The sequence below is a fragment of the Fukomys damarensis genome, unplaced genomic scaffold (assembly GCF_012274545.1).
Source record: "Fukomys damarensis isolate Sample0158 unplaced genomic scaffold, DMR_v1.0_HiC HiC_scaffold_36, whole genome shotgun sequence".
Lineage (NCBI taxonomy): Eukaryota > Metazoa > Chordata > Mammalia > Rodentia > Bathyergidae > Fukomys > Fukomys damarensis.
In genome coordinates this window covers 18,746,494-18,758,716 of record NW_022900948.1, presented here as the reverse complement: position 1 = coordinate 18,758,716, position 12,223 = coordinate 18,746,494, and the positions used below count along the sequence as shown (strand labels likewise).

Here is a 12,223-nt window from a genome sequence, read left to right as displayed (position 1 = left end):
TGTTTGGAGATTTTAACGTAGTCTCTGGGTAACATAAAAATGCAAACAAAATATCAGTAAGGACATAGATTTGAACAAGATTAACAAACTACCTGATGGACAGTGTACCTGCAATCAACTAGTATCAAATATACACTCTTTTCAAATACCACAGAACACCAAATTATCCAAAATCTGAGCCAAAAATCAAGTTTCAAAAAATTTCAAAGGATTTAAATAATACATTTTTTTTTTTTACTAATCACATTGCAATTAGGCAGTCATCGATACCAAAAAATAACTTTAATTTCTTCATGTTTGGAAATTACCAATAAGTCAATAGTCCTTAAGTCAATGATAATGATAAAGTGAAAATTTTTAGAATGACAATAGTGTTTTTTTAAATATCCATTTTTATAGGTGAAAAACAAAAGGCACACCTAGAAGAACATTTATGGTCTTAAACATACGTATTAGGAAACCAAGAAAAAAACTAAATTATCAGTGGTCTCGGCTCCCATTCTAATAAGGTAGAATGAAAAACAAATTAAACTGAAAGAAAATAGAAAAGAGAAAGTAATAAAGATGGATCAGAAATTAATTAAATAAGACACAAATGTAGGGCCAGGAGTGGTGGCACACGCCTGTAATCCCAGCACTCGGGAGGCTGAGGCAGGAGGATCGCTGTGAGTTCAAAACCAGCCTGGGCTAAATAGTGAGTTCCAGGTCAGTCTCAACTACATAGTGAGACCCTGTCTCAAAAACCAAAAAAAAAAAAAAAAACACAAATGTGAAATAATTAAAAAGCAAAAAGGTACTTCTTTGAAAGGCCTAATAAAATTAACAAACCCCCTTCAAGGCCAAGAAAAACAGGCATTAAAAAATAACATCAACTAAACTTTCTAGAAATATTCAACTATAATTGGGATATTATCAACAACTTTATACCAATAAATTTGAAAATATCAAATGAAATAGACTAACTCCTTAAAAAAGGAAATTTAACAAAAAGTATCAGAAAAATTGAAAATGTGAAATGGCCTGTATCCATTGGAAAAACTGAGTATGGCCTGACTTTTTTCACATAGTAGCATATCATAAACATTTACTTCTGTTATTCAACATACTTCCTCAGTGCTAGAGGATACCATGGTGGTAAGGCTGAGATTTCATTTAAGCATTGCTAGTTTCTAACTGTGTGACCTTTAACAAATCACATAACCCATCTGTACCAGTTAAACGTCATTGTCAACTTCATTAGATAGACAGCTAAACAAGTGACCAGAGCATGGGGACACTATATTCACCTGGGGATTACTCCACTGACACTCGTGGTAAGAGATGGGGCCCCATTGGAGGAGGTAGGTTACTGGGCATGACTTCGGAGGGCATCTCTGGCTGGTGCTCTTTCCTGGTGCTATGAATTGAGTGGCTTTGTTCTACCACACCCTTCCACCATGATGTGTCTGCACTGGAGCCTGCTGATCATGAACCTCTGAAACCGTGAGCTAAGGACACCTCTCTTCTTTTATTTTTTCCCCCTTCTTTTAAAAGAAGCTGTTGGTCTCAGCTACTTTGGTCACACCAACAAAGAGCTAATATACTCTATGCTGCAACTATTTTAAATGATTGATCTCATGGGTGAGATATTACATTTACTCAGTATAGTGCCTTAGGTCTAATACATGATAGCAAATGATAAGAATAACAGTAAGTTAAACGCACAATCATCTATGTTCCCCTCTTATATATGCTATAGAATCCATTCACCTAACTTTACACTTATCCCAAATTTCCTTAAGATAAACTTCTGGTAGTGGAATTGATAGACCAGAAGAGATTCCTGTTAAATGGGGCTGAAGCGTCCTTCAGAATAGCTCGGTCAACTTACACTTCCAGGCAGCACATAGTCGTTCATTTTCCTAAACCCTTGCCCACAGGATATTTTCCTTTCTCAGTCTCATGGGAAGGTTTTTTAACTTTTTAAATTTCTATTAGTACATGTTTGTAGTACATGATAATTATATTCATCTTGGAAGTAAGCCAGTACATGTAATATATCTCAACTCTTTTTTACGTCTTTTTCATTTTTGATAATTTGGTAGGACAGAGTTATAGATCAGTACTATATTTATTTGGCAGGGTTTTTTTTGTAGGATTTTTGGTTTTTGTTTTGTTTCTGCTGTTGTTTCGTTGTTTTTGAGGTGCTGGGGATCAAACCCAGAGTGTCTCATATGCTAGGCAAGAGCTCTACCTCTCAGTTACATCCCCAGCACCATTGGCAGTTTATTATTTCATACAAATGAACATTTATTAGACCTATTGTCATCTGTATCTGTCCCTTCTTGAACTGCCTTTTTCATTCCTTTTGCTAGAGGAGATGATAGGGGAGGAAACTCGATACAAATCAGAAAAGCCTGGTGGAGTTCCAAAGCAAATCCCAAGTCTGAGGACTCAGATTTGTTTGCCAGGCCTACCCTTCTTCTATGACAATGAATCTTTCATATTGCTTTATAAGAATTATTTATAGGGTTCTTTGTTGTTTGCCTTTTAACTCTACTTATGATCATTCACTTACTTTCATTCACACTTAAAGAATTAAGGCCACGGATGAGGGCCTTGACTTTACATTTTAGTCATATCCTATAGGTTCTTACAGGAAGATTTTTCACTATCATTTTGTTCTAAATTTTTGCAACTAAAATTTACTTTTCATCCTATCTGAATTTTGTATATAAATGCAATAAAAGATTGAAAACGTTGTGAATGTTTAATTTTTTTAATTATTATAGTAGTAGACACATTGCCATTCATTTTCCCTGAAATTAAACCCCTAGCTTCAAGTATGCTTATGACCTTGTTCTTACACTTTCTGAAGCAGTTCTGAGAGCCCTATTCATGAATGCCTTTACAAGTTGTTATTAAAAACAAAAAAAAATACAGTGGATGCTGCTGCTGAGTGCCATCCAGTGGTAAAGCAGGCTGGTAAAAACATCAAGGGGTATCTTCATCCACATCATTCACTGGATCTGGTGCCATGCAACTTCTGGCTCTTCTCCAAAGTCAAAACGACCATGAAAGGTAAACGTTTTGACTCAGTTCATGAGAGTACAGCTGAAAACACTCATGAAAAAGATAAGAATGTGGTAAGGCAAAAAGTGTTACGAATGATGGAGTAAGTGTACTCTAAGCAAGGGAAAGTTCTTTTTTTGGTTGGTTTTTTTCTTTTTGTACCAGGGATTGAACTATGGGGAAGTTTTTGAAGGGAGTTAATGGTAATGTGTTTTTCACTGTAGAAAATTTTTAAAATTTAAATACATATTATATTTTTCAGTCACACCTTGTATATATAAAAAAAACAGGATAGCACAATTGCCAACTCAAATTATCTGTTGGGTTCTAGTTCTTTAATAATTGCAGGCTATTCACGAAATCATTTTTTAAAAGCTACCACGAAAATATTTGTAACTAGAGTAGTTTTCCATTTCAATATGTAAGTTAGAAGAAAAAAATATGGGCATAAAGAGGGAATATAAGTTTTAAAAGGCAAAAATCAACACATCAACTTTTAGGGATTGTATGCAGTTGAAAGTATACTGCACAGCTTATCAAATAATGTTCTTGACTTTATCAAATAATGTTTTCACACATCAGAAGTACTGTATGATTCTTAGAACTCAGAAAATGAGAGAATTTGAATGCCAGGCTGTGAGCAGCATCAGCAATAATTGAGTCTTGAGTGACCTCAAGTGTATAATATCATTACAACAAGCTTCCTTGAGCTCTGTTTTCCATGGACCTGAAATTACTTCCAGGATTTACAATGTATGTAGCATTGTTTATATTGTTGCACTGAGAGTTTAAAAATAGTTAACATCTCCAAAAGAGCCACCGGATTAAATTTATTTGGACTGAGGACAATCCACACTTTCTTGTTAAATGCCTAGAGAGTTAGAGGATGAAGTGGAGCCCAGAACAAGATCCCTGGGCATGTTAGATTGCACATCAATCTAACAAGTTGATGCTGAGGCACTGACTAAACCATGATGTTTCCTAAATATTTGCATATCATGTTTTGTAATGGAAGTCATTTTTGCAAACAGTACGAGAACTCTAATTTTTCTTTTTTTTCTAATTTTTCTTAATGCTATTCATAAAACTAATACTTAATACCCTCCCTCATGAATAGGTAAACTTTGATGTCAAAAAGATCACCATCCAGTGAGATATCATAAAAGAAGCTGAGAGCTTAGGAAAGCAAAGTATTGGAAGATGGGTAAAATATTCAAAAGTGAAAGGGATACAGACTTTGCTCCCTTTTTGGCACAAGTGACCCTATTCTCTTCAAAGCATAACTGTAAGAATCTGAGACACAGGCTTTTTTCAGATGCCACAAACAGTTCATTCCCTAATTTTAGCACTTCCCAAACTGACATCCCATAGAATCCTTATATTCAAGAATATATACATAAAACTTTGGCCTGGGAAAATCATTTAAAATACATTTTGTAGGAGGCTAGCACCAAAAGAAGAAAATATATTTTCAAAAACTATATCATCAAGTAGTACAATGTTATTTATGTAAAGGATATTAGCAATTGTTATATATTTTATTTATATTTAATAAAAATATGAAAAATATATTTAATGTTTTGTAATATATACTCGTATAATCAATCCTCATTATGATTCAATATTTGCAGATTCACCTGTTTGTGATAATTTATTGTAATGCCAAAATAATAACCATAGTGCTTTTGCAGTCATTCTCAAATATATGTGGTGGTGAAAATTTTGAGTTCTTCCACACTCACACTCTCAGGAGAGGTCCAAGGAGGTGAAATTCTGCCTTATTTCAATTCTTATGTAGTGCACAATGTCATTTCCTCATTTTATTTAGTGCCAGGTTTTTCCACATTTTTCTGCTTTGGTGAGCTTTGTCTTGTTTAGTGATTTCACTGTTTAAAACCACTCCCACATGTAGAGCTGAAGTTTCATTTACTGTTATTAAGAAAGCATCTGTAATACACTTTCAGGAAAAAAGATGTATGAAAGGTAAACCGCCATTAGGCATGTGTACAGTGCTGTTGGCCATGAGTTTCATGTTACTAACCCAACAATAATATCAAATAAAGCGTCATTTAATAGAAGCATATAAGGTTATATATTGATTAACTGACAAAAATCGTGTGAGCAGAGGCCATTGGAAACCTAATCCTGTATTTTCCCTATAGGAGCAGGATATGTGGTTCCATATCCACTGACTTGGTTTTCAGAGAATCTTTATAGACTATAACCAATACAGATGAGAATGATTACTATGTACCAATGAGTCCCCAAAAACTGAGGAATTTTAATTTTTAAAGCTGCATAAAAGAGGATGAATAAAAACTATCTCTAGTATCATTTGATTATTCAGTCAATAAATACATATTTTTTTACTGTGTGCTGGCTATAAAATGGGGTTGAGGCCCAGCCAAGGGTACCCCACAATATGGTACTTTGGTATTTTAAGTACTTTGAACTAAAGGACAACAGAAGAGCCTCAGGAAAAGAAAGTTCTTTTCTTGTTCTCTATCTCCCACCCCTCATTCTCGCCCCAAAAGTTCAAAAAAGTAGAATTCTTCTCCCCAATGCTGGTCACTGAAACTAGGATCCTTTCCCCCAAAGCAACCCATAAAGGCTAAACATATTACTCTAACATTTAGCTGACTTTGTGTGGAGAAGTTGGCCATAAAAGAATGCTTTGACTTATTTTATCTGAAAGTAGACTACCAGACCCTCGTTGTAGAAGGATCCTGCCCCATGTCCAGGCGGAAAGAATGCTACCCAAAGAGGCCAGAGATGCTGAAAAGACAGCCCTTGCTAAGTTCCCCCATTCAGTCTCCTATGTCAGATCATATTTTTTTTTAGCCCATCACATTTCTACGCAAGCTTCCACTCTTCATCTAATCTAAGAATAAAAATGGACAGCTTTCTCTAGATCTTTGAGTCTTTAATTTGAAAGCTCCCATGTCATGTAAACTTTGACTAAATAAATCTCCTGTGCTTTTCTCTTGTTAAGCATTGTCATAAAAGTGTTGACTGTGACCCTTCTACCTCCACCACGGTATACAGACATTGATTTGACTTTCTGAACAAGTTTAACAGAAGGACCACCATTTACATGTGTTGGGCAATATATAGGCTGAATGGAGAACACAGATCTAACCACATAGTCACATTAATAAATTAATGATCACACACTTGGATAAGTGCTTGGAAAGAATAGAATATGGTTCTGTAACAAAGAAGCCACCCAACGTGCATGGAGGATGAGATTTGGGAGAGGGTATTCCAATCAGGCATAGGAAGGGGAGGTAACATTCTATGGCAACTGAGATAAGATTATTCTGCCTGAAGCAATGGTGGGGGAAAGGCAGATGGTCCAAATAAAGCTGCACAGATAGGCAGGAGGAGAGCCATTCAAGCTTTATAAGCCAAGAAATTTTGGTTTATTCTGAGAAACTACTAATGAGCAGGGGTTAGGTTATTTACCTTAAAAATCACTCTGGCTAAAGTATTTAGCAAGAAGGCAGAATGTGGGGGTCACGTTCAATGTGGAAAAAAAAAACAGTCAAATTACCACAACCTCTCAGAAGTGTTCCTTCAGTATAATTATAGCCTACAAGTGCACAAACATAAATGTGAAGACTTGACCGTGCACTGAGGGAAGAATGGTGAGAAAATTAAGCACAGCTATAATCAAAAGAGTTTTATATCCTTATTCTAAATTTATAAACCATGAGAATATGGTGATTTATTTCAATTATATAGTGTCTGAATTTCTTTTCAGATGCATACTTAATCTTCTTTACTGTAATTTCTCTTGTCTTCAAAAGCTATAATTCAATCTGTTTTCAAAAGTATATTTCATCTTGTTTGTCATCATTCCCTATTTTCACAAAATTCGCTTGTCACTTTTTGGATGTATGCTATCAGCATTCTTATGAAAACATGGGCTTCCTTTCTCTGTGACCTCCTCAAACAATTTCTGGAAAGGGTGGAGGTGGGACGGATTTTGAATTATAGCTACAAATTAACAGTAACCTACCCAACTCCAGATGTAAGACATCTAGTGTTTGACTGTAAGCGCTCCCCTTCCCTTTTCCCATATGAAAGTTTACAAATAAATACAAGAGTTGCGTCTCAAAGGAGGAGGTGAGGAAGAGTGGGAAGAAGCTACAGCAGAAGGGAAAAGAAGGAAGCACTTCTCACGCATGTGATGTGTGACTGCGATTTGACCAACAACTGCAAATGCGTTTTTAAGACAAGAAGGGAAACCTAAATAGGGATGGTACATTACATGAAATTGTGATGCTTTGTTGGGTGTGAAAATACCATGGTGAAAAAAATACATATGTTTAGAAATACTTATCATTTAGAGATGCATAGTCAAGCTTCGATGGGTAAAGTGACGTGATGTCTAAGATTTGCTTTCCAATACTCCAGAAAAGGGATAAAATAAATGAAATGTGATTGACAAACACATTGGCAAAGGTTTTGGCTGAGTTGTGGGACAAAAGAATTCGGGTTTTTTTCTCTACTTTTGTATACTCTTCAAAACCAAGGCAAAAGAAACAGAAGCCAAACTGCAGTGGCTAGAGGAGCAACAGGGAAAAGCTTTGTAGTTTTTCTAACTCAAGTCTTCAGTCCATTTTATGAAATACTAAGCTCTGCTAACCTCCTCAGTAGAGAATAAAGCAATATCTAGGACTCTTGTGATACTGGAGGTACAGACAAAGGTGATAAGCAATGACCAAGAAGGATTGGTGGAACTTGCAACAATTTCTTTGTAGCCCAGACATGACCTTGGGGAGGTGAACCTGGTAAATGACAGTGCTTGCAGTGTTTAGAAGAATGAATGCACAGGCTCCACATCCAGTCTTTAAAGGAGGAAGTTTTGCCTTGAAGCTGGACAACTGGGAGCCCAAGAAATTAGATGCACAAATATAAATAAAAGCTAACATTTATAAAACACTTCCCTTGAGCTGCAGACTGTTCTAAATTATACATCCTCTAACCAGCTATGACTAAATATTATTATTCCTATTTGATGAATGCAGAAACTCAGTGTTATGGCTTGTGTCTAGATGTCCCCTCAAAGCCTCATGCAGTCAAAGGTGGGGGTTTTTCAGAGGTGGCTGAATGTAGCGTGTGTGAGGCTGGGATTAAGAGTGTGTGATTACTAAACCAGTCCACTGATTGGTTTGGCATCCACCCTTAGCCCAGTAGCCTAGATCAAATATAAAAAGAGGCAGTAAGAAGCTACTAAGGTCACTTGGACTTGTTTGCTTGCTGCTTTGGCTGTCTTTTGTTTGCCATGAACTATTTCTCCTCTGCGATGCCCCTCTGTGGTGCCAACCTGCCTTGGAGCCAGCCAACTATGGACTAAAACCTGTACAAACTGTAAGCCAAGAAAAGACTTAAAAGAATGGGTCTATTCCAAGAGGAAAGGCAACCCTGAGTTCAAAAGAACCTGGAATAGTTGGCATTAGGAATAAGGATAGGAACAATCACAAACAGGATGTCTTATGAAAGCCTATCATTGTTGCCAGGAGAGTTATGCAGCTTAATCACACCATTCTATGAGCAGGTAACAAGAGAAAGAAAAGTCATCCAAAGTACTTGTTACATCTCCATTTTGGTTTGCACCAGTACTGATCCAGGTAAATAACATATTAGAAAGACAGATTTGTTATGGGAAATAAAATATTAGGGAACCACGCATGCAGATGACTGAAAAGTTCTTAATGTGCTAATCAGTGACCACCAATAGAGTCATTTTCTCTTATTTCTCATGGCCCATAAGGCTTTTTTGCAATTCAAATGTCACTGAAGTCAATTTCATCTTCATATTATTTTCTCTCCATTGATATTGCAATGGGGAACTGAGCATGGTCATTGGATAAAGATAATATTTTTATTGTCATTCCCTCTAAAGATATTTCTGATTATGCAATTTTTGTAGTACTGAGGATTAAACCCAGGACCTCACAGTAAGCTATATCCCCCCACATTTTATTTCATTTTTTAATTCTATTTTATGGACAGGACCTTACTAAATTGCCCAGGCTGGCATCAAACTTGTGAATCTTCTGCCTCAGCCTCCCAGGTATCTAGGACTGCAGATGTGCACCAGTAGGCACAATTATGATTATGCAATTTTTAAATGTTATTGGTTTAATGGCATATGAGTAAGAAGATAGGGTCTCTTGAAGCTATAAATAGAATAAAGTGTGGGAAATACCTGTGGTACTGTTGAAAAAGAATAGCTCTCCTGAATTACAGTACATTATTCAGACCCTTTCCATCTTTTCCAGTGTGGGTGGTCATCTAGTGGAGTTTGTCATCTCCTGAAATAACAGTAATTTAGACTAGAGCTTCCTACTCTTGTGACTTCACCAAAACCTCCTGCTCATTGGCCCTCCACCTTTTCACAGATATCAGCTTATTCCCAGCTTCCTGCTCACTCTACACAATTTTGTTTCCATGTTGCTTTCAATTCTTCACATTACCTGACTAATCTCCAGTATTCCCAGTCACCTACCTGCTCCATGAATGTATCTGAGCTTCTAAAAATACTTGAGAAAAAAACCACAGGATTTTCCTAGTCAGTTTGCTCTCCCACTTTGAACTTCACTTCTTAAATTTTTCTTTTAATCATTTTTCCACTCTCTTCAAATGTCTAATCTCCTCTTTAACTTCTCCATCCCCAGCAGATACTCTTACATCCTATCACATAAAGGATACTGTCAGATGAAAAAACATCTCAATTTTCCTTTTTCCGTCCCTTGTTATAATTAAGACTCTCCTGTCCTATTTAAAAACTATCCTTCCTATGACTGGGGATTTAGCTCAGTGGCACCGTGCCTGCCTTGCAAGGGCAAGGTCCTGATTTTGATCCCAGGTACTGGAGAAAAAAGAAAAATAAGAACTACCCTTCCTACCTGTATTCTGGCTCTCATGCCTCAACGTCTTAGGGCCCTCTTCCTAGTAATTCACAGCCCATCTCACACTTACCCATTTCCCATCTCTCTTCTACTGCTTCCTTCAGGTTAGCATATAAATGCGTCCAAGGCTCTCTACTGTGATGGTTAACTTTATGTGTAACTTGACTAGGGTAAAGGAGACCAATATAGCTGGTAAAATATTATTATGGATAAAGCTGCTATAAACAACCATATACTGGTGGTCATATGGATCTACTTTCAGCTCACTTGGGTAAATACCAAGGAGTGTTCCTGATGAATCAAATGATGAGTGTGCTAAGTTTTGAAAGAAACAACCAGCATAGCAGTGCATGTTGGTAATTCTGTAATTACCTGTAATTCTCCACTCAGGACATGAAGGCAGGTGGATTGTGACTCTGAGATCAGCCTGGGCAACAAAGCATCCCCTATCTGAAAAAAAAAAAAAAAGGAAGGAAGGAAGGAAGAAAGAAAGAAAGAAAGAGAAAAAGAGTGAGAAAAAAACTCCTAGTGATCTTCCAAGTGAGTATACCAGCCATTTTGCACTTCTGCCAGCAACGGTTGAAAGTTCCTATTGCTTATTTTTATAGAAACAAAATAATTCCACAGACATTGCAATGCAGATTCCTTTTCTCCCTTAACATAAATCATAGATATCCAGTGGATAAGCCAGTGATAGAGAACACATTCATTTGTCCTAGTATCTTTCTGTGCGTAGATGTGTAGTTACATATGTAGGGTAGGACATATATTCTTTTCAAATTTTGGCTTCCTTCATTTATCATGAACAAATTGAAATCTCAAGGCCTTCATTTTCTCATCTCTAAAATAAAGATAATTTGATGAAGGCTTATTGAATTAAGACAGGTAACATGTTTAAAACTATACCAAATACACTAAAGACAAATGTTATCATTGTACAGAAAAAAAAAATTTTTAAGACATTATAATGAACCAAAGAGAATACAGTGTTTCTCTAGCACCCCCTTACCAGGCTATATCAATTTTTGTCTTTCAGCTATTTTACAACTCGGTAAATTATAGAAAATTGAAATAATATAAATTATTTGTGTCCATAAAAATGCAAATTCATCACATCTAGTGGAATACAATTGATTTTTGCCTCATAGATTGACCCATTTTGCATCTATTTGTAATTTGATTCAGCATTTTTCTATTGGCTTTGTAATGTGCGGTTCTTTGACTTTTCCTTTGGGACAACTGTAACATCTTTTTGTTTCCTCATTAATTAATGAGTCATATAAAATCTTTATGCATGTTTATTTTATATTTGTATGAATTTTGATTTCTTGTTTTTAAAAATAGTATTTAGCACTATTATTAACAGAGTTACTAAAGTGGGCTCTTTTTTTTCAAGAATAATCCTCTAGGTTAAAAATCTTATGCTTGGGCACCTTTTTATATGTGAAAACAACATAAAAATATTATCACACAGGCAAATACAGAAAATACATAAACATAACACACTATGTAGAGTTCTTGAGGAAACAGCACAGAGAAACATAAATCAAGAACTCTGCAACCTCAAATAACTGAAGTTAAACACTGAAATCCCTTAAATATGTAAATAGCTATAGACTGCAAATATCAAAAAAGATTATTTGATTTTTTTCAGCTTTTATTATAAGATGACATAAGACATTTACTCAATAAAAGTAAATTTATCACTACTTTAGTGAGGGAATCACAAACTTTTGTGCAAACAATGCCAGCCTTTTTTTAAACACTGAGAGCATAACTGTTTAAGACATGACATGAGCAATAATTCTACACCTACAATCTCTCCTTGTGCACAGCTGTAGAAAATTAAAAGCTGAGAGAAACGTTCAAAATCCACTATTCAGAGCCAAAATGAGAGTTTAGTGGAACTCGTCATTTGGAGAGCTTGCCAATCAAAGAATAATGAAAGCTGCAGTTTCCTCTCTTTTCTATTAAAAAAACTATTTGGAAGCCAGGAATGATGGCACACGCCTCTAATCCCAGTACTTGGGAGGCTGAGGCAGGAGGATCACTGTGAGTTCGAGACCAGCCTGGGCTACATAGTGAGTTCCAGGTCAGTCTCAAGTACATAGTAAAACCCTGTCTCAAAAAACAAAAAAAAAAAAAACAACAAAAAAAAACTATTTGGAAAATAATATTTTAAAATAAATTATTTAAGTACAATAATCTGGAAGGGATCCCGGGAGGACAGGACCAAATACCAACACTCTCCC

The 12,223-nt window shown here is 36.0% G+C and overlaps 1 long non-coding RNA gene across 1 annotated transcript in view; it reads right to left on the bottom strand.

Moving 5' to 3' along the window:
• Positions 1 to 12,223, bottom strand: part of LOC104855495 — a 40,206-nt gene that overhangs the window by 16,877 nt on the left and 11,106 nt on the right. Inside the window, exon 2 of the long non-coding RNA XR_778420.2 lies at positions 10,344 to 10,421. This is a non-coding gene — a long non-coding RNA (uncharacterized LOC104855495). The remainder of the gene's footprint in view (positions 1 to 10,343; positions 10,422 to 12,223) is intronic.